At 42.1% G+C, this 18,909-nt stretch overlaps 1 protein-coding gene and 1 non-coding gene across 6 annotated transcripts in view; one reads left to right on the top strand and one right to left on the bottom strand.

Annotated features, from left to right (window-relative positions):
* RHBDD1 (rhomboid domain containing 1) overlaps positions 1 to 18,909 on the bottom strand; it is a 166,450-nt gene that overhangs the window by 23,587 nt on the left and 123,954 nt on the right. The window lies entirely within an intron of this gene.
* On the top strand, positions 9,291 to 9,424 carry LOC118155140 (small nucleolar RNA SNORA48). Its single transcript, XR_004745362.1, has one exon. It is a non-coding gene; the product is annotated as a small nucleolar RNA SNORA48 (small nucleolar RNA).

Raw genomic sequence — 18,909 nt, 5'->3', positions numbered from 1 at the left:
AGCTTAAGGTGTGCATCCTGCATCAGTGTACGGTGGTGAGTCTCCGCACAGTGAAGATGAGATGGTCAAAAAAGGGGAAAAGTCAGGGGCGGGTTTTGAGGTAGGGAGGCATGGGTGAGGCTCACACATTTTGATAATTTACAATGCATTGTTACTATATTAGGATACTGCCCCTTCGATGTTGCTGCATGTCGAAGCAGCTGAAGCAGGCATCTTGACTTGGACTTGGGAAGTCACTGACGAGACATCCTCATTTCTCTTTGTCTAGTGATATCTCCAGTGGGGTGGGAATATCCAAGATCTAGTATGACCACAGGACGCGGACAAAATGACAGAGGACTTAAGTGATGATAGACAAAAGTTCCACACCTGGTCTGCCCCAGAAGCCCTGCTGGGCTGCTAAGTTTAGGCTGGTCTTGAGGGAAGAGCAGGCTGTGCTCTTACACCTTCCAAGTGTCCCTGGTACAGAAAACTTGGGGCATTGTACCTCTGCTCCAATCCATATAGCACATAGTCTCCAAACCAAACAGGACTTCTGACCAGACAGGCTCTGCTATGCTAATGGGGGCAGGAGACCTGACTGTTTTCAACTGGAACCACTAGTGTGACTGTTCCCTTGTATTTTCTCTGTTGCTCAGATCTAGATAACAGAACACAACACCTGGGGCCCACTTGTATTACTTAATTACTTGTATTACTCCTGCAGCTAAATGCACTCATCAGAGCCCTCAGAGGGGCAAGGAAATCTTGCTTGCTTTCTATTGGTGACAATGAAATCTTGCTTTTATGTATTACGTCTTTTCAAATATTTTCTAAATAATATGTAGCTCCTAAGCATCACTGTAACTTTTAGTATGTCAGTACACGAGGCGATACTTAAGGAGTTTATGTATGGATCAAGCATCCCTATAACTTAATATGTCAGTACATGGGGCGATACTTAAGGAGTTTATATATGGATCACTGTCAAACATTTACTTGGAATTTTTGACAATGATCCATACATAAACTACTGAAGGATTTTTTTCCTTCATTTTGTTTTTATTATACCATGTTTGCTTAAATTACAGAAAGCAGAAAATAAGCTGGGTCTTGTTTTGACCCAAACATTGATGTTTTAAAGGTTATACACAGTATTTGTTAGAAAGAACATAAAAAACTACCTTTTTAGAAGCCTCTATAAGAAAGAAAATACGAAGTTTAACACCAAAACTTTCCTCTCTGCTAGATCTGCAAAGTACTGCTACAGTTTTAAAGAGACTTTTTGTTTAAACTATACATCCAAGAAAATCTAAAAAAATTACAGAAACGTGCATAAAATTGGTTGCATAGCAGAACATGAACATTTCTTACTGCAAACAGTAAAGAAATGAAAGTTAGAAATACCATCAGATATACAAAGGTTCTAGAATCAATCCTTTAAACACATTCCACAAACAGTATTTAAAATCCACCGTTTTATTCTTTACAGGTAATCCTAGATTATGAAAACCGAAATTGAAAAAAAGTAATCCTCTAAAAGGAATCATTTCCTTTTAGATTGTTTCCTAATAGATTTTACAAAATTCCTTCTTCATGTAGAAATACATGTATTTCCCTGCATTGGACAACAGTTTGATACTATCTTTAAATGCAAGCAGATTCCCATTCTGCACCAAACTGACCCTTTCATTAGGAAGACTAACAAGGTTTTCTACAATTTGGGTAGGACAGGCCTGGCTTATTACCCCAGGGGGAAATAAGAAAGGATGAGAAAAATCAAGAAGTTGCTCCCTCTAGGAGGGGGCTCTCCCTTCACTCCATGACCATTCTGAGGAAAGCAAACTGTCATTGAGTTCGGGCCTCTCTCACCTCCAACTTTATTGAGGTATAACTGACAAATAAAATTGTATAAGTTTAAGGTATACAACGTGATGGTTTTACATATGTATTTATAGATATGTGTGTGTGTGTGTGCATGTGTGTGTACAGTGAAATGAGTGCCACAGTCAAGTTAATTACCTTAGGGGCATCCATTCCATGTTTTCTACATGGTCTTGTTATGAAGAGTTTCTCTTTATTCTCATTTATCATTCTGGTACCATATTAAATTTTTTTTTTTTTTTTTAGATGGAGACTGGCAGTGTTGCCTGGGCTGGAGTGCAGTGGCACAATCTCAGCTCACTGCAACCTCCGCCTACCAGATTCAAGCAATTCTTCTGCCTCAGCCTCCTGAGTAGCTGAGATTACAGGTGCCAGCCACCACACACAGCTAATTTTTTGTATTTTTAGTAGATACGGGGTATCACTATGTTGGCCAGGCTGGTCTCGAATGCCTGGCCTTGTGATCCACCCACCGTGGCTTCCCAAAGTGCTGGGATTACGGGTGTGAGCCACCATGCCCAGTCACCATGTTAAATCTTGTGAGGCCCCATGATAGCTCAGAACTGAAAGATTTTATGTTAGAAACGGAACTGCCAGCCGGGCGCGGTGGCTCAAGCCTGTAATCCCAGCACTTTGGGAGGCCAAGGCGGGTGGATCACGAGGTCAACAGATCGAGACCATCCTGGTCAACATGGTGAAACCCCATCTCTACTAAAATACAAAAAATTAGCTGGGCATGGTGGCTCATGCCTGTAATCCCAGCTACTCAGGAGGCTGAGGCAGGAGAATTGCCTGAACCCAGGAGGCGGAGGTTGCTGTGAGCCGAGATCACGCCATTGCACTCCAGCCTGGGTAACAAGAGCGAAACTCCGTCTCAAAAAAAAAAAAAAAAAAAAAGAAACGGAACTGCCAACTAAATGGCAGGAAGGACTGGTGGCTTTAAAAACGTAATTTTCTTCCTACCAGCCAGAGTCCCAATTCTCACCACAGACCACAGAGTCACTGCTGCTAATTCATGTGTGGCCATCAGAGCAGCAGAACTCGGCCTTGTCTGTGCCAGGGGAGCATAGCCTGGAAGAAATACATGGCCTGAAAATGGTAATGGGACCACCAAGGTATCCAGGATGTGCCTGAGCCCTGCCCTGGTGAGGTGCCTGAGCCCTGCCCTGGTGAGGTGCCTGAGCCCTGCCCTGGTGAGGTACCTGAAAAGAGTGATCTCCGGTTATATTAACGACACCATGAGCACTGTACGGAGCAAGACTCTCAGACTGCAGGGGGGATCCACCCTGCTCCTGGGTGCAGGACACTAATGAGGATCCTGGTGCCTGGAAATCTATGCAACTCACTTCCACAGGCAGGTTCCATTTATTTTTCAGCCAAACTGGAAGAATGTAATAACTAGATGTCTCTTCTGTACACCCTTGTTCAATGAAAAAAAAAATGACCCTAATGTAGATAACACCTTGACACTCAGGACTCAAGAAGGCAACACCCATGCAACACTCTGGGGTCAAGTTCCCTTTTCAGCTGAACCACCCCACGTTCTATGCACAGGGCATAGAAGACTCAGAATGGCAATTATTTCCTCGAAGTGTTATATCAAGTACTGTATAAAAAGGAATCACAGATGAGACAAATGCTGGTCATCTGTCAAGACCTGCGAAACTAGGTAAGGAGGCAAGCACGTGGAAAGGTGGTGAGGGGCTCCGGGCCTCTTCCCCCCAAAACCCTTGAGCTCATCGCAGAGAGGCAGCTACTCTGCTACCAAAGAGCCCATGTAAACGAAAAGGAGACTGTCAGGAGTGGGCCGCTGAGAGGATGGGCAGCTAGGAGGATGAACAGGCAGAATTACAATTCTAACACAGAGTAGTCTTATTCATGGGCTCTGGGGTTGTTCTAACACTCACAGAAATGCTGAAAGAAAAATATGATCTACTTCACTTCTGCCAGTGAAGGAGGCAGGTCAAGGCTCTTCTCATTTGGTTTTCACTCACTCAGACCGTAACAATGATAACAAAATGCTTGGTGCTTCCAAGAATGAGCATCACCCTCTGCTTACTCGTGATCTAACTTACCTGTGTCTTTGGAAGAAAACAATTCAAACATAAAATGTTAGAGCGGTCCCTGCTGAAGGGGACTGAGCATAGAAGAGAGCAAATATTACATCTAGGAATAATTTTATGAAATACTCCTAAGGCAGCAGAGCTGTGCTCTTGATCAGTAAGCAACACTCTTAGAATGGGGTCGGTCGGGTAAATGGCGAAGTGAATGCAATAGCAGAGTGGAAAGGGGAATAGGAAAACACCGGCTTCCCAGCTTTCTCAGGCAGTGAGGCCAGACATCTCCCCCAGGCACCCACTTCGTGCTTACCAGCATCTCTAGCACAGGAAAATGTCTCACACAATTTTTTTGAGTAATTACTTCCTAAACTTGATGCCAGGCAAATCTCATTCTTTCTCTGGGGAGGATATACTTCGACATTCCTGCTATAAATTAAATGGTTTGGATGAGTTTACAAGATCATTTAGAGACAATCGACATTATATAGTTTTGTACACACACACACACACAAACACACACACACACACTGCAAAAAGGAAATACTGAGAGTGAACAAGAATCCCGAGGCTGAATCCCAGGGAGGAACTTCTGTGAGGAAGAATGGCAGTCAGAGGGCACAACACAAACTCAGGCAGCGCTCTGCATCTCTACTTTGAAGTCCAGGCCCACCAAGAAATTAAAACATAAATAGAGAAAAATCATATAGCAGTGGGGGGAACCTGAAGTTTTACATGCCCATTTATTATTATTATTATTATTATTATTATTTTTTGCTACAGCCTCCCTTCCTTTAACTTTAGTTGATAAACGGAGGGATTCAGTCTTCTGAATACACATGGGAACTTGTGTACCTACCTATAACCCAACCTAAAACTGACGAAAACCAAAACCATTTCAAATAGACTTCATGAAAGGCACTCTCAAAGAGCAAGAGCTTGACCGAGTGTGAGCGGAGAGCCCCTGGACTCGAGAGGGAAGTCTGCTGTTCACTGTTGTGTCACTATCACAGGTGTCCACTCATTATTGGCTGAATGACTGACTCAATTATCATAGACGCAGGGCAAGTTCCACCATTTCCAGCTCACGGACGAGGAAACAGCACTGCAAGGTTCTGAGTGTGGCCCACGTCTACCCTGGTGCCATCTAGTGACCCTGGAAGTCCAGATGAACTGGCTGGAGCAGCCTGCCCAGGCCCAGTCATATGGGCAGACCCTCTCTTCCCGGGGGCAAAGCAGGGCTGAGAAGGAGGATAACTTTGCTCTTTAGATAATCCCCGTCTCTCTCTTGCCTCCTCTCATTTAGCACCTTTGTGTTTCTTTCTTACGAAGTGGTTTTTTTTTTCCATCAATGATTGACCGGCTAAAGAAAATGTCACACATATACACCACAGAATATTATGCAGCCATAAAAAAGAATGAAATCATGTCCTTTGCAGGGACATGAATGAAATGAAGTTACTGTTCTCAGCAAATTAACACAGGAACAGAAAACCAAACACTGCATGTTCTCACTCATAAGTGGGAGCTGAGCAGTGAGAACACATGGACACAGTGAGGGGAACAGCACACACCAGGGCCTGTTAGAGGTTGTGGGGCGAGAGGAGGCTAATGCATGCGGGGCTTAAAACCTAGATGATAGGTTGATAGGTGCAGCAAATCACCATGGCACATGTATACCTATGTAATAAACCTGCACATTCTGCACATGTATCCCAAAACCTAAAGTAAAAAAAAAAAAAAAAAAAGTGGGTTTTCTCTCTGGTTTTCCATTATGTTCAGTAAGCTCCTTGCCATCAAATTCTAGAGTTTTAAAGAAAGGCCACAAAGATTCACCTTTGGATTAAAAACAAAATAAACTCTTACCTCACAACACACAAATCACGTGAACGTTAACTGACAGCAAACATCTAGTATTCTAAAGAAAAAACACCAAAAGAAACAACAGGCAAAAAACACCTCTGTGGCTTTGTCAAGAAACTTGTCTGAATATCTGAATATATTTTATTGCACTTTAGGTTCTGGGGTACATATGCAGAACATGCAGGATTGTTGCATAAGTACATACATGGCAATGTGGTTTGCTGCCTCCATTCCCCTGTCACCTATATCTGGCATTTCTCTCCATGTTATCCCTCCCCAACCTCCCTACCCACTGCTGTCCTTCCCCTATTCCCCCCCAATAGACCCCAGGGTGTGATGCTCCCCTCCCTGTGTCCATGTGTTTTCATTGTTCAACACCTGCCTGTGAGTGAGAACACGTGGTGATTGATTTTCTGTTCTTGTGTCAGTTTGCTAAGAATGATGGTTTCCAGATTCAACCATGTCCCTACAAAGGACATGAACTCATCATTCTTTATGGCTGCGTAGTATTCCATGGTGTATATATGCCACATTTTCTTTGTCCAGTCTATCATCGGTGGGCATTTCGGTTGGTTCCAGGTCTCTGCTATTGTAAACAGTGCCGCAATGACCGTCAATGTGCATGTGTCTTTATGATAGAAAGATTTATAATCCTTAGGGTATATACCCAGTAATGGGATTGCTGGGTCAAATGGGATTTCTATTTCTGGGACCTTGAGGAATTGCCACACTGTCTTCCACAATGGTTGAACCAATTTACACTCCCACCAAAAGTGTAAAACTGTTCCTATTTCTCCACATCCTCCCCAGCATCTGTTGTCTCCAGTTTTTTTTTAATGATTGCCATTCTAACTGGTGTGAGATGGTATCTCAATGTGGTTTTGATTTGCATTTCTCTAATGACCAATGATGATGAGTATTTTTTCATATGTTTCTTGGCCTCATATATGTCTTCTTTTCAAAAGTGGGCAAAGTACATGAATATTTGAATATTAATAGCCACATTTATCCCATATTTGCAAGGCAAAAAAATAAATTATAGCAACTAAACAGAGAGAAAAGAATGAATTATTACCTGAAAGTGGCTACTGCTACTTCATGAAGCTATCAACAGTCAAATAACTATGTAGTCTATTCTTTCTTGTGCCTTAGCTGTAACCGAGAAGAAAACTCTCTTGGAAAAAAAAAAACCGAGAAATTAGGAGGAATACACTTTGATACACAGCTTGAAGATGCCCTTTCTGCTTCACTATGATGGCAGTGCAAGGAAATGTGCTAGCAAATGGTTCAAATGTCCTTCGACACCAGACTTCACCCCTTACTTGTATTTCACTTATTTGTTACTTCTCTTCCTCCTCCCACTCACTTGGACATTCACCAACAAATATTTTTTAAGCATTTGCCTCAGTTCTGCCACAGGTGTAAGGAGGGAAACAGGAGTGAATGTGAGCAAAAGGTGACTTCAGCCACTGTAGGGACAGCGCTCAAGGGGCGGTGAGTTTTTCAAAGGCTATGAAAATGTTCAAGACCTCAAAATAATTAGTTGGCTCCAAAATGAAAAAGAAACCATAAAATTAAAAGTAATAAACCTTTAACTATCTATGAAATGTACCATGTCAACTATTTGTAACTCAACTTGCATATATGATGATATATATTATACATGGGATCTGTGGGACAGATATAAGGTTGCATATGTTTTAATGTACTTGATATAAGGGCAGGGCTTTCAAAAGTAAAAGTCCACCAAGGTCCTCAAATGTCCCCACTCATGTGGGCAGGACATCGGTCCTCTCCGAGGCACACACCAATCACCAAGACTGCCTGTGACATACTGAAGAAAGTCACATCCCTGAGCCTCAATTACCTTATGAAAGCAAACAGAAGCCATGGACCTCAGGGCAGTTTTGAGAACCACATTTTAAAAAGTACATTGGAAAGTACTGCATAAGCTCACAGAGATGAAAGGTAAAAGTATTAACTCCTTACATCTTTATTCCTCCAGGTGGTGAATGCCTCTCGCTATGTTTGATGCTACACACCTTCTACTGTGTAGCAGAAGAGAAAGGAATCTCTACCAGAGCCTAAAAATAAGGCTGCTTCAGTGCCCTCTGGCAGCCAACAGATGTTCATGACGGACAAATTCACACACAAACCAGGATGCTTCATGTACAGATAAAACTTGGTTCATATCATGAGATTCCAGACAAGGTTAAAAGGAGGAGAAAAGCTTATTTTAGTAGAAAATGAAACCATTTTTCAATTAGTGTCCCTTCTAAGCAGACACCACCTTCTATTTACCCTAAGAATGAGAAGCTGGAGACTGCTCTTCAATTCAGTCTTACTTCTCTCTTTTGTTGACACTTTATGAAACACCTTGATTCTCCCAGCTAGCAACAATAGTAGGTAAAAGGGGAAAAGACATTCAATCCTGGAAAGAAACGATCACGTAACACAGCACGGAAATATATCCTAAGAGGTCCTGTGATTTTATTCTTTGTCGTTTTTCTCTTTTCCCTTTGCTTCTTCATGGATGACCGTTTGGGGAGGGGGTGGGAGAAGGCTGGGGTGATGATGTGACCAGGTTAAAAGTAGACCGGGACATAAAATAGAAAATTAAGGAGGGAGAACAGTTATAAACTTCTGGAAATAGAAACTGACTGCTTCTAATGTGTTACCCGGCACCCTAGAGCCTCCGTCTGAGTTCAAGATTTCCTTTGTGCCTCACCACAGGATGTGTTAAGATGATATACAGTGTGTTTAAATAAAACAAGAAAACAAACCAAGAAAAATTTAGCATTATAAAGAATGAAAGTCTACTAAAAATACTCTAAAATGACTTCAAACATGAAGTCACATTTTAAAAATGACTTTTTAAGACTTAGGCATAAGTGACTCAAAAACATATGGATTAAATTTCCTTCAAAATGCATATGGTTTTAACAACTGGGGGAGACTAGCTTGGTTTGCAGAACCCAGCTCTGAAAAGGAAAGGGGTATGTCTGACGGTACTCACGTTAGCATCATTTTCTGGTGCTTTCTTCGGGGATGGAGTCAATTGGTTATAATGGCTATTACCTAGGAAACTTGGAACAGCTTACTGGGACATGGTTTAATTCCTGTTCCCTATTTAGGCAAAGTATTCAACATGTTTATAATAAATGACTCTCCCTCACCTCTAATATCTCAAGCATCAAAAACAGTTCTACTTCTGTATTTAAAAAAAAAATGTGGAGCTGTCTTAGCCCAGAGCAAATGGCTAGTGCCTCTTTGTGACAACTGGGCACAGACTATAGACAGGGATGTTTTTCATTCTTTGAGTCCGTTAGGAACTAAGGTCAAGAGAATGTCATCTTTTTTTTTTTTTTTTTCTTAAAAACACATATTTTGGACAAACCCTGCAACAATCCGGCTCTGTTTTACAGGCCAAGCCTTTGGTTTTCATCACACCAACCTCACTCTCACGAATGCTACTGTCACCACCACCATGACTATAAAACACTTCGGTGTCCCGACCTGGGAAGAGTGCCTTTTAGTTGGTAATGCCCATCTCACATCAGCGAGAGACAAAGCAACCCCTTGTTTATCCCTGCTTGGCTTTTGGCCTGTGCCCATGCCTGGTTCATGCCTTGGACACATGGATAGAGGAAGGGAAGGAAAAGGAGGGGAGGGGGAGGGGGGATGAGGGGGAAGGCGGGAGGTGAGAGTGAAGGGGGAGGAGAGAGGGAGGGGAGGAGGAGAGGAGTGGGAAGGGGGAGGAGGAGGGAGGGAAGGGGAGAGAGAGAGAGCCTTAGCATTCACAGTGTTTACTGTTTCCAAAAGGTACCCTCAAATACCAACTCATTCCATTTTGGAGGACAGTTATGACAAGTACTGAACCCAGTTCTTAGATGAGGACACTGAGAGCTGAGGTTCAGGGAAAAGCCTATAGCAACAACCAGTCACTCTGCAAACACTGATTTTACTTTCATGTCTTGGCTTGTTTTGTTTCCTTTGGTTAATTTTTTTTTTTTTTTTTTTTTTTGAGACGGAGTTTCACTTGTTACCCAGGCTGGAGTGCAATGGCATGATGTCGGCTCACGGCAACCTCTGCCTCCTGGGTTCAGGCAATTCTCCTGCCTTAGCCTCCTGCGTAGCTGGGATTACAGGCACGCGCCACCATGCCCAGCTAATTTTTTATATTTTTAGTAGAGATGGGGTTTCACCATGCTGACCAGGATGGTTTCGATCTCTTGACCTCGTGATCCACCTGCCTCAGCCTCCCAAAGTGCTGGGATTACAGGCATGAGCCACTGTGCCCGGACCAATTTTTTTTTTTTTTTTTGGTTGGGATGGAGTCTTGTTCTGCCACCAGGCTGGAGCACAGTGGCGCAATCTCGGCTCACTGCAACCTCCGCCTCCCAGTTCAAGCTATTCTTCTGCCTCAGCTTCCCCAGTAGCTGAGACCACCGGCTAATTTTTTGTATTTTTATTAGAGACGGGGTTTCACCATGTTGGCCAAGATGGTCTCGATCTCTTGACCTCGTGATCCACCTGCCTCGGCCTCCCAATGGTTATTTTTTAATCCTTAATGCCAACTACCCCACTTAAAAGTTTCCCATTTTCAAGGGTCAGAACAAATGCCACATTTTTCAAGAGAAAGTGCCCAAACATTCTATATCCAAGTGTGATGCTCTTTTTTATGTGTCAAGTGGGCTAGAATGTTATCTCTAGTTACTCAAATAAACACTAATCAGGGTGCTGCTGTGAAGGTATCTGATAAATGTGATTAAAGTCCATAATCAGCTGACTTCAAGGGAGATTATTTTAGATAATCTGGATGAGCCTGATTCAATCAGTTAAAAGGCCTTAAGAGCAGACCTGAAGAAATTCTGCGTGTGGACTGCAGCTTTGGCCATGCCTGAGAATTCCAGCTCACCCTTCTTGATGGACTGCTCTACAGATTTTGTACTTGCCTGGTCAGCCTTCATAACTGCATAAGCACTTCATTGCAATAGCTCTTAATACATATTTTCACTGGTTTTGTCTCCTGATTGAACCTTAACTGATAAACCAGGTAATATGCCCTCTTTGTTCCCACAGTTTATGCAACTTTTACACCATTTCCAGTTTAGTGCTGCTGGTACTTTAACTTCTTTGTAGGTAGGCTCATGTCTCACATCTTTGTAAACCACACAGCACTAAATGTTTGCTGCAAGAATCACATTATTTTATGCAAGAGCAGGACGGAGGGTACTTCACCCTCCTGTGAGATACATAAAACTCATACAAAATGCTCGTGGAGAGAGAGCCATAGTTAGCAAGAGAGAGTCATGGCCTTCGAAGTAATTTTACTGAGGAAATGTTACTGTCACCTACCAACAGGCTACAGAGTTTCTCTTCATTGTACAGGACAGTCCTGTGTATGCAGGGTATCTGATATTCCCGGGCCCCTGGCACTGAATGACTATTATATCCCCTTCACCCTGACTCCTATCATTTCAACAACTCAAAAGCCCTCTCACACACATATTAGCAAATGCCTCTTGGGGGTATGGATACATTACACCCATCTCTAGTTAAGAATTCACTTCTTTCCATTGCAACAATTAAAATTTATCAAGCTACAGAGAGAAAAGTTACTACAATGACTTCTGTAACAAGTTGTAGAATTATGGATCAGAAAAGTGGGATTCTGCTAATAGGTTATCATGAATGCCAAAAAGCCATCACATGCATCAAGTTACAGGTGGGATAAGAATTCTTAACTTCAGATATTTTATTCAGGCAAATTTATATAATCTCTTTATTAATTCAACAAGTACTTAACAGCCCTCCTATGAGCGAGACACAGTTTTGTTACCAATCATGGGAAAAAAGGTAGGAAGATTTTCGTGAAGTGGGGAGGGTACATTTGGGATATCCTGACTTGAAATATTTGTTAAGAGGGATTTACGGAATTTACTCTTGGAAACTGGGGCCACCTCACAAAGAGGTGTTCTATCTTCTACAACAGGTTCTCAGACATTTCCAGACCTGCATCACAGCATCATTAGGGAATCTGTTAGAAAAGCAAATTTTCAGACACCCTCCCAGAACCACTAAATCAGGAGCTCTGAGAGCGGGAAACAGCAATGGTTCTCAAATTTTAGTGTACAACAGAATCACCTGCAGAGCCTATTAAAACACAGAATCCTGGGTCTCACTCCCAAAGCTTCTGGTGTGGCAGATCTCCCATGCTCCCAACCACTCCACCCCACCCCACTCTCATCTCTACCAAAAAAATAAGATAAAAAATAAAAAGGCTGTGGTGGTCTATGCCTGTTGTCCTGGCTACTCAGAAGGCTGAGGTAGGAGGACTGCTTGAGCCCAGGAGTTTGAAGCCAGGGTCCAAAAATTTGCATTTCTAACAAGATTCCAGGCAACACTTTGAGAATCAATGCTTTAGATCTGCACAAATACAATGGACACCAGGCACACATAGCTATTTGAATTTATGTAAATTAAAATTATGTATAGCTAAAAAACTCAATTCCTCAGTTGTACTGAGTTATATTTATTTCTACATCCTACTATCCATTTGTAAATACATGCCACATGCTCAGCACTTGTGGCTAGTGGCTACCATAACGGACAATGAAAACACAGAGTACGTCTGTTACTGCAGATACTTCTACTGAATAGTGTTGCTTTTGAGCTACTCAGGAGGCCCCTAGGAGAATCCCTTCTGTATCCTTAGGTAGCGCAGGCAGAGAAAACTGAAATCAAAGACGAGCCTCACAGTGAGAAGTGCAAGGACAGATGGTCCAAATTGCAGGCATTGCTTGTGATTACCCTGCTTCTCACCTGGGCAATTCTTCATGGCTCCAAGATGAGCAGCATCAAGGATATATTTATTTAACACCAGTTAACTACCCTCCTAAATGATGCTGGAAAAGGCAGCACTTTATCGAGAAGATCACATGGCTTTTGTTTTATGTAGTGAATCACATTTATTGATTTGCTTATGTTGAAACGACCTTATTTCCCAGGAATGATGCAAAACGTGTCCAGAAGATGACCTCCTAACACTTCCTCCACTGCTACTACCTGAGTGGAGCCACAGTCCTCTCTTGTCTGGATTACTGCAGGGGACTCCTAACTGGCTTCCCACTTTTGTCCTTGGTGTGCATCAGTTTCCTAGGGTTGCTATAACAAATTATCGCAAACTGAATTCCTTAAAACAACAGAACTTTATTCTCTCACAGTTTTGGAAGCCAGAATTCTGACATCAAGGCTGTTGGCAGGGTTGTTTCCTTCTCGAGGCTCTGCAGAGAACCCCCTCCATGCCTCTAGCCCAGCTTGGGTGGTGCCGGCCGTCCTTGGTGTTCCTTGGCTTGTGACTGCTCTCCCATCTGTCTTCACATGGCTCATTCACCTGTGTCTGCTTTCTCCATTTCAGTCTCTTATCAGGACACCTGTCCCTAGCCCAGGATGATCTCATCTTGAGATCTTTACCTTGATGACCTGCAAAGACTCTTATTTCAAATAAGGTCATACTTGGAGGTCCTGGGTGGTCATATCTTTTGGAGGATGCCATTCAACCCACTATGCTGCTCTACTCAATGCAGCAGCCACAGTGATCCTTCTAAGGGGAGTTAGATAATGTTACTCTGTGCAAAAAAATCAGAGTCCTAGATGGCCAAAACGGCCCTGTGTGACCTGGCTCTTATTTCTACATCCTTACCTTTTGCTACCCATTTGTAAAGAACAGTGGCTCTCACTAATAGATGGAGAAAGAAGCAAAAAGATTTGAGATGTATCTTGAGTTAGCATCAAGAAGGCTTGGTTACTGAATACATCCAAAAGGCCAAACTTGGAATGAGTTGCAAAGGGATAAAAGAGTTATAAATTCAGTTTGTACATGACACATCTGAGATGTCTTCGAGTAGGTTTATATGTAATTTTAGAAGCTCAGAAAGAAAACTGGGCTGAAGAGAGAAATTTGGAAGTTGCCAGCATATAAACAGCAACTAAAACCTTGGGAGAAGGAAAGAAGACATAGAACTAAGTCATTAAGGAGGCCAATATTCAAAGGTAGAGTAGGGGTAGGTGGGCCTGCAAAGATGACCCAGGAAAGAGACCAGACTATAGTGGGAAAGCCAGGAAAGTGTGACATTGGGAAAATAAGGAAGAAAAAAGGTATGGTTTCAAAGAAGGAGTATTTAACTATGTTAAGTAAATTTGGAGAAGGACAGTGACTCCAGGCCTTAGCAACATAGAGGGTGTGGGGGAACTTAGCTAGAACTGTTTCATTAGAATAATGGGAGCAGCGGCCGGGCGCAGTGGCTCACGCCTGTAATCCCAGCACTTTGGGAGGCTGAGGTGGATGGATCATGAGGTCAAGAGATCGAGACCATCCTGGTCAACATGGTGAAACCCCGTCTCTACTAAAAATACAAAAAATTAGCTGGGCATGGTGGCACGTGCCTGTAATCCCAGATACTCGGGAGACTGAGGCAGGAGAATTGCCTAATCCAGGAGGCGGAGGTTGCGGTGAGCCGAGATCATGCCATTGCACTCCAGCCTGGGTAACAAGAGTGAAACTCCGTCTCAAAAAAAAAAAAAAAAGAATAATGGGAGCAGCAACATAACTGTAGTAGTAGAGGCAAGACTCAAAGATGAAGAGGACAATATGAATGTAAATGGAAAGGGAAAGGATGGTTACTGAAAGGCTGCTATGGGTTCCTGCACACTCACCTGCTCTCTTTCTTTCTCAGGATAAGAGGACAGAGACTAAGGTTATGTTTCAGTGTTGATGGAAAAGATCCAGTAGAGACTGGGAGGCTGAAGACACAAGGGAAAAGGGTATAATCAATGACAAAATATTTTTCTGAGAAGTTGGGGTAGGTGGGTGAAGGATTAGCTTTTGATAAGAGAAAGAAGACCTCCCTGCCCAGGTATCAGGAAGGAACCACTTAAGTGGGCAGTGTGGGGGATGAGTATAGAATAGGTATGTTTGTGGTTTTCATGATGGGAGATTGGGGGCATTACCTACAGGCGGGTTCCATTGTCTTGGGGAAGTCTGGGATAGTTGAAAGGTTGATGTACATGTATTATTATACATGCTCTGTTGAGTCATGTTCTCTAATCAGTCTGCTCTGTTGAGTCATGTTCTCTAATCAGGCTTAGCTGCCAGATCACGTTCCAAGAAGCCTAGTGGCCAGGCTCACTAAAGTCTGGAATTTGTCCAGGTAAGTGAAGGAAAGGCTGAGAAGCAAGGGCATGGAAGGCATTCATAAGGACCAGAAATCTAAGCAGTGGAGGGAGAAAAGCAAGACCACAAAGGAAGGAATCAATGAACTGGAAAGGGGGACAAAGAACACTGAGAGCTGATTACTCAGAGCACTGGGGTCACCAGAGAGTAACCAAAACTTCAAATGTTAAATCTACGAATGTGGAGAGCCTAGTGTATCTATTAATAAAAAGAAAAGTAAAGGGGTTTTAGGTAAGCTACTCTACTACCAAGCACAACTCTACTTTCTATCTAAGAGGACCAGAGGGAGCCTAATGCTGAAAAAGTAGGAAGGAGGTACTGTAGCTCAAGAATATCATTCCAAATCTGGATTCTGTACCATGATGCCTGGTGAACAATTCCAAGAAAAGATGCTTTACTTATTTTGCTACAGCCACTGTAAGTGTTCTACATAGAAGTTTTACTGGATTCTTTTTTATCTTAAGGTAATTTCTAGCATAGTGGTTCTCAATTTTGCTTCCCAGGAGACAACTGGCACCGTCTGGAGACACTTTTGGGGGTCAGAACTAGGGGGGAGTTGTACCTGCATCTAATCGGTAGAGGCCAGGGATGCTACTCAACACCGCACAAGACACAGGACAGTCACACCCACCTCACAAGGAATCATCCAGCCCACAGTTCCAATAGTGCCAAGGTTGAGAAGCCCTGCTGGAGAACAAAAGCACTCAAAAAAGTAGGCTATTTACATCTGAGAGAAGAGGGCTCAACTTTGGACCAAAGTAACCAACCATCTTCAAATTTTCTGTACCATAAACCTACCCGTGGCCTAAGTAAGACTATCTTCATTTTCAGAAAAGGCAACCAAATAGGTAGAAAGGTACAAGCTTTACATATAAGAAAGCATATGGTATGTGCTTGATGCCTTCCTCCTCCCTTATCTGCCTTTTCTCGTTTTCTTGCTTCTTTCCAGAAAGATTATAACCTGTGTTATTCGCCAGTTCCTGCATACTGGAAAATTAAATTGCAACCACAAATTAATTTCAATAAAATCCTCTTACTAGAAGTAAATGTAAAAGTCTGAAGAATTTAGTAAGATGGCCTTTTGCCCATATACAGAAATGATTAAAGACTAGACTATGATTAAATTCTGAGCAGAGTAACATAATTAGCAAATTTATGAATGGGTCTCCCTTTCACAGTTCTACTGTCAGGGCTAATTACTTATATTAATTAGAACTGTCAACACATGAATATGCTTGTTGAAGCCACTTCCTATGGTAAAATATGAGACTTGTAAATATCAAGGCACGAGGAAAGACGCAAAGGCTTTCATTTATTAGCAACTCTAAATGATGCAGAACCACTGACTGCACAATGAGCCTTGGGAATTGACTGTAAATAGATTCCGAGTTAATGAATTTGCTATTTTTTTCTTTCTTGCTTAGGCATTAGTCTCAGTTCAGCCTTAGGATGAAATATCTAATATAGCATCACTTTAGAAAGACTGGAGCAAGGATAAGGAAGGAACTCCACAGGTTACTGGAAAGAGCAGCTGGGATGTCTAAGCTAAGCAGGAGGGAGTTCCCATCTCTTCTCTGATTGGTCTGAAATGGATTGTAAAATGAACTTTAAGAAATGATGAAGTGATAAGGGAAAGGTACATGAAGCATTAAGAATGACAGCCAGAACACCAATTTTAACTCCATGTGAACCTTAGCCTCTCTGCACCTTGGTTTCCTCAACCTGAAAAATGGGGAGAGCAAAAATGGGGACAGCAATAGAACCTGTAACGGGTCACAGTGAGCCTTATATGAGTTAATATGTGGAAAGTAGGCAGACCAGTGCTCAGTACAAGGTACATACCAGCTGTTACTGTTTTCAAATTACCATCATCTGGATGGGGGTAGAAACACAGAGAACTGAGCATTCCTAAAATTAGATGCAGGAGCAATATACAGAGTGATTAAGAGCTCTGGAGTCAGACAGGCCTGGCTTCACACCTTGACTCCATCACTCATTCAGTTTCCTCTCTGCCTTAATTGTACCTTACTTCATGAGTTCTTGTGAAAAGTAAATGAAAAAAATGCATGAAATGTACTTGATACTCCCGGTACATAAAAGAGACTTGCTAAATGCTACAGCTTAGGTATTCATTAACATTATTGTATTTTTGGAGAAATCTCCAAAATTGATTGAAATGGAAGTAAAAAGAATGATTTCTGTAAGTGATCTAAGATAAGTGATTAGAGAAAACATGTGGAAGAGGAGAAAGAGAAATAAAGAGGCAAGAAAAGGGAACAGATCCAGTGCCTTCCTGGTACCAGTATTCTCCATCTCCTATCTCAGGTAGGCATCTCAGCTGCCCTACAAAAAGGGTATAATATAACTCTCTACCCACAAAATATCCATCATCCCTTTTAACCCTGCTCATGGAGAAGGACAGACAGAGCTGGGATTCCAACTCAGACCTGACTGACTACAAAGCCCATGCCACGTTGTGATTGTGAAACTAAGGCTTGGACAGCCAGAACACCAATTACAGTGTTCCTTCATCACAGACTGGGGGGCGTACAGGCTCTTTCTGCCCGCTCTCTCCACCCCTTTTTATGCTTTACATATATTTTAAAACATAGCAATGAAATTCTTAATAGGCAGAGCTTGTTCTGGCCGGCTGGCTAAATCTCACCTGACAACCACTATAAAATAACTACCATAAAACAATTTCAAATTCAGGTCAGTTGGTAACAATCTACAATAGCAAAATTTTTCTTGTTTTATGTTTATTTTACAAGGCCCTTCCAGATACTTGAATCTCTGACAGTGGAAAGATGAACCCCTTTATCAGTGCTGTGGGGGGGCATGATGGGAGTGGCTGAGAGTCTGCTAAGGTCCCTCCCAACTCAAACATCTTATTTCTGAATACAGCAAGATGTCAATATTAGAGCTTATTTAAACTGGAAATCCACTTCTGTATGCATATTAATTTACAGAATTAGACATCTAATAAAATAAGTTGACAACCCCTACTTTTGCCTTGAAATTAGGCAACACTTTAAAAACCAATTTGGTCAAAATTTTAGAACATCAAAATAGCCTAACGCATACAAAGAAAATTTAGTTGGAGGATGTTCTGGGTCTTTTCACAAACATGCCCTGTTAAGTATGAAGTAACAGAATATCCACTGGAATTCCTAATGACATGTTGGGCTGCATTCCAATCCAATCAGTTAAAAGAGTGAAATTCTCTTACGCACAGAGTAGGCTGGACATGAAATGACACCAAAGTAGCAGACTTATAAACACAGGAGAAGATGATCAACTTATTCATTAGGAAAACACACATGAAAATCACAATGAGATGGTACTAAACACCCATTTGATTGGCTTAAGTTCAGAAGATTGACCACAGCGAGTGCCGGGGAAGACAGAAAGGACATGGAACTCTCAAACACCGGTGGAGAGAATGTAAAATAGAACCCCCACTTGGTAAAACAGTTTGACAGTTTACGAAAACGTAAATGTACATTTTCCACATGACCCAACTCTTCCACTCCTAGGTATGTACCTAACAGTGATGAAAGCATATGTCCATACAAATACTTGTAGATGAATGTTCATAGATGCTTTATTTGCAACAGTCAAAAACTGAAAATCCAAGTGTTTATCAGCAGGTGAATGGATAAACAAACCACAGTATATCTGTACAATGGACTACTACTTGGGAATAAAAAGGGATGAACTATTAACACACATAGTGACATGGATAAACCCCAAAGTAGCTATGCTGAGTAAATCAAGTCAGACAAAAAATATATATGGTATCTTTCTGTTTATACAAAATGCAAACTAAACCACAGAGACAGGAAACCAGTGGCTGGTGGGGATAAGGGTGGAGGAGGGTAGGAATAAATT

Source organism: Callithrix jacchus, chromosome 6, assembly GCF_049354715.1.
Source record: "Callithrix jacchus isolate 240 chromosome 6, calJac240_pri, whole genome shotgun sequence".
In the NCBI taxonomy this organism is placed as follows: Eukaryota; Metazoa; Chordata; class Mammalia; order Primates; family Cebidae; genus Callithrix; species Callithrix jacchus.
This window is presented reverse-complemented; position numbering and strand designations above follow the sequence as displayed.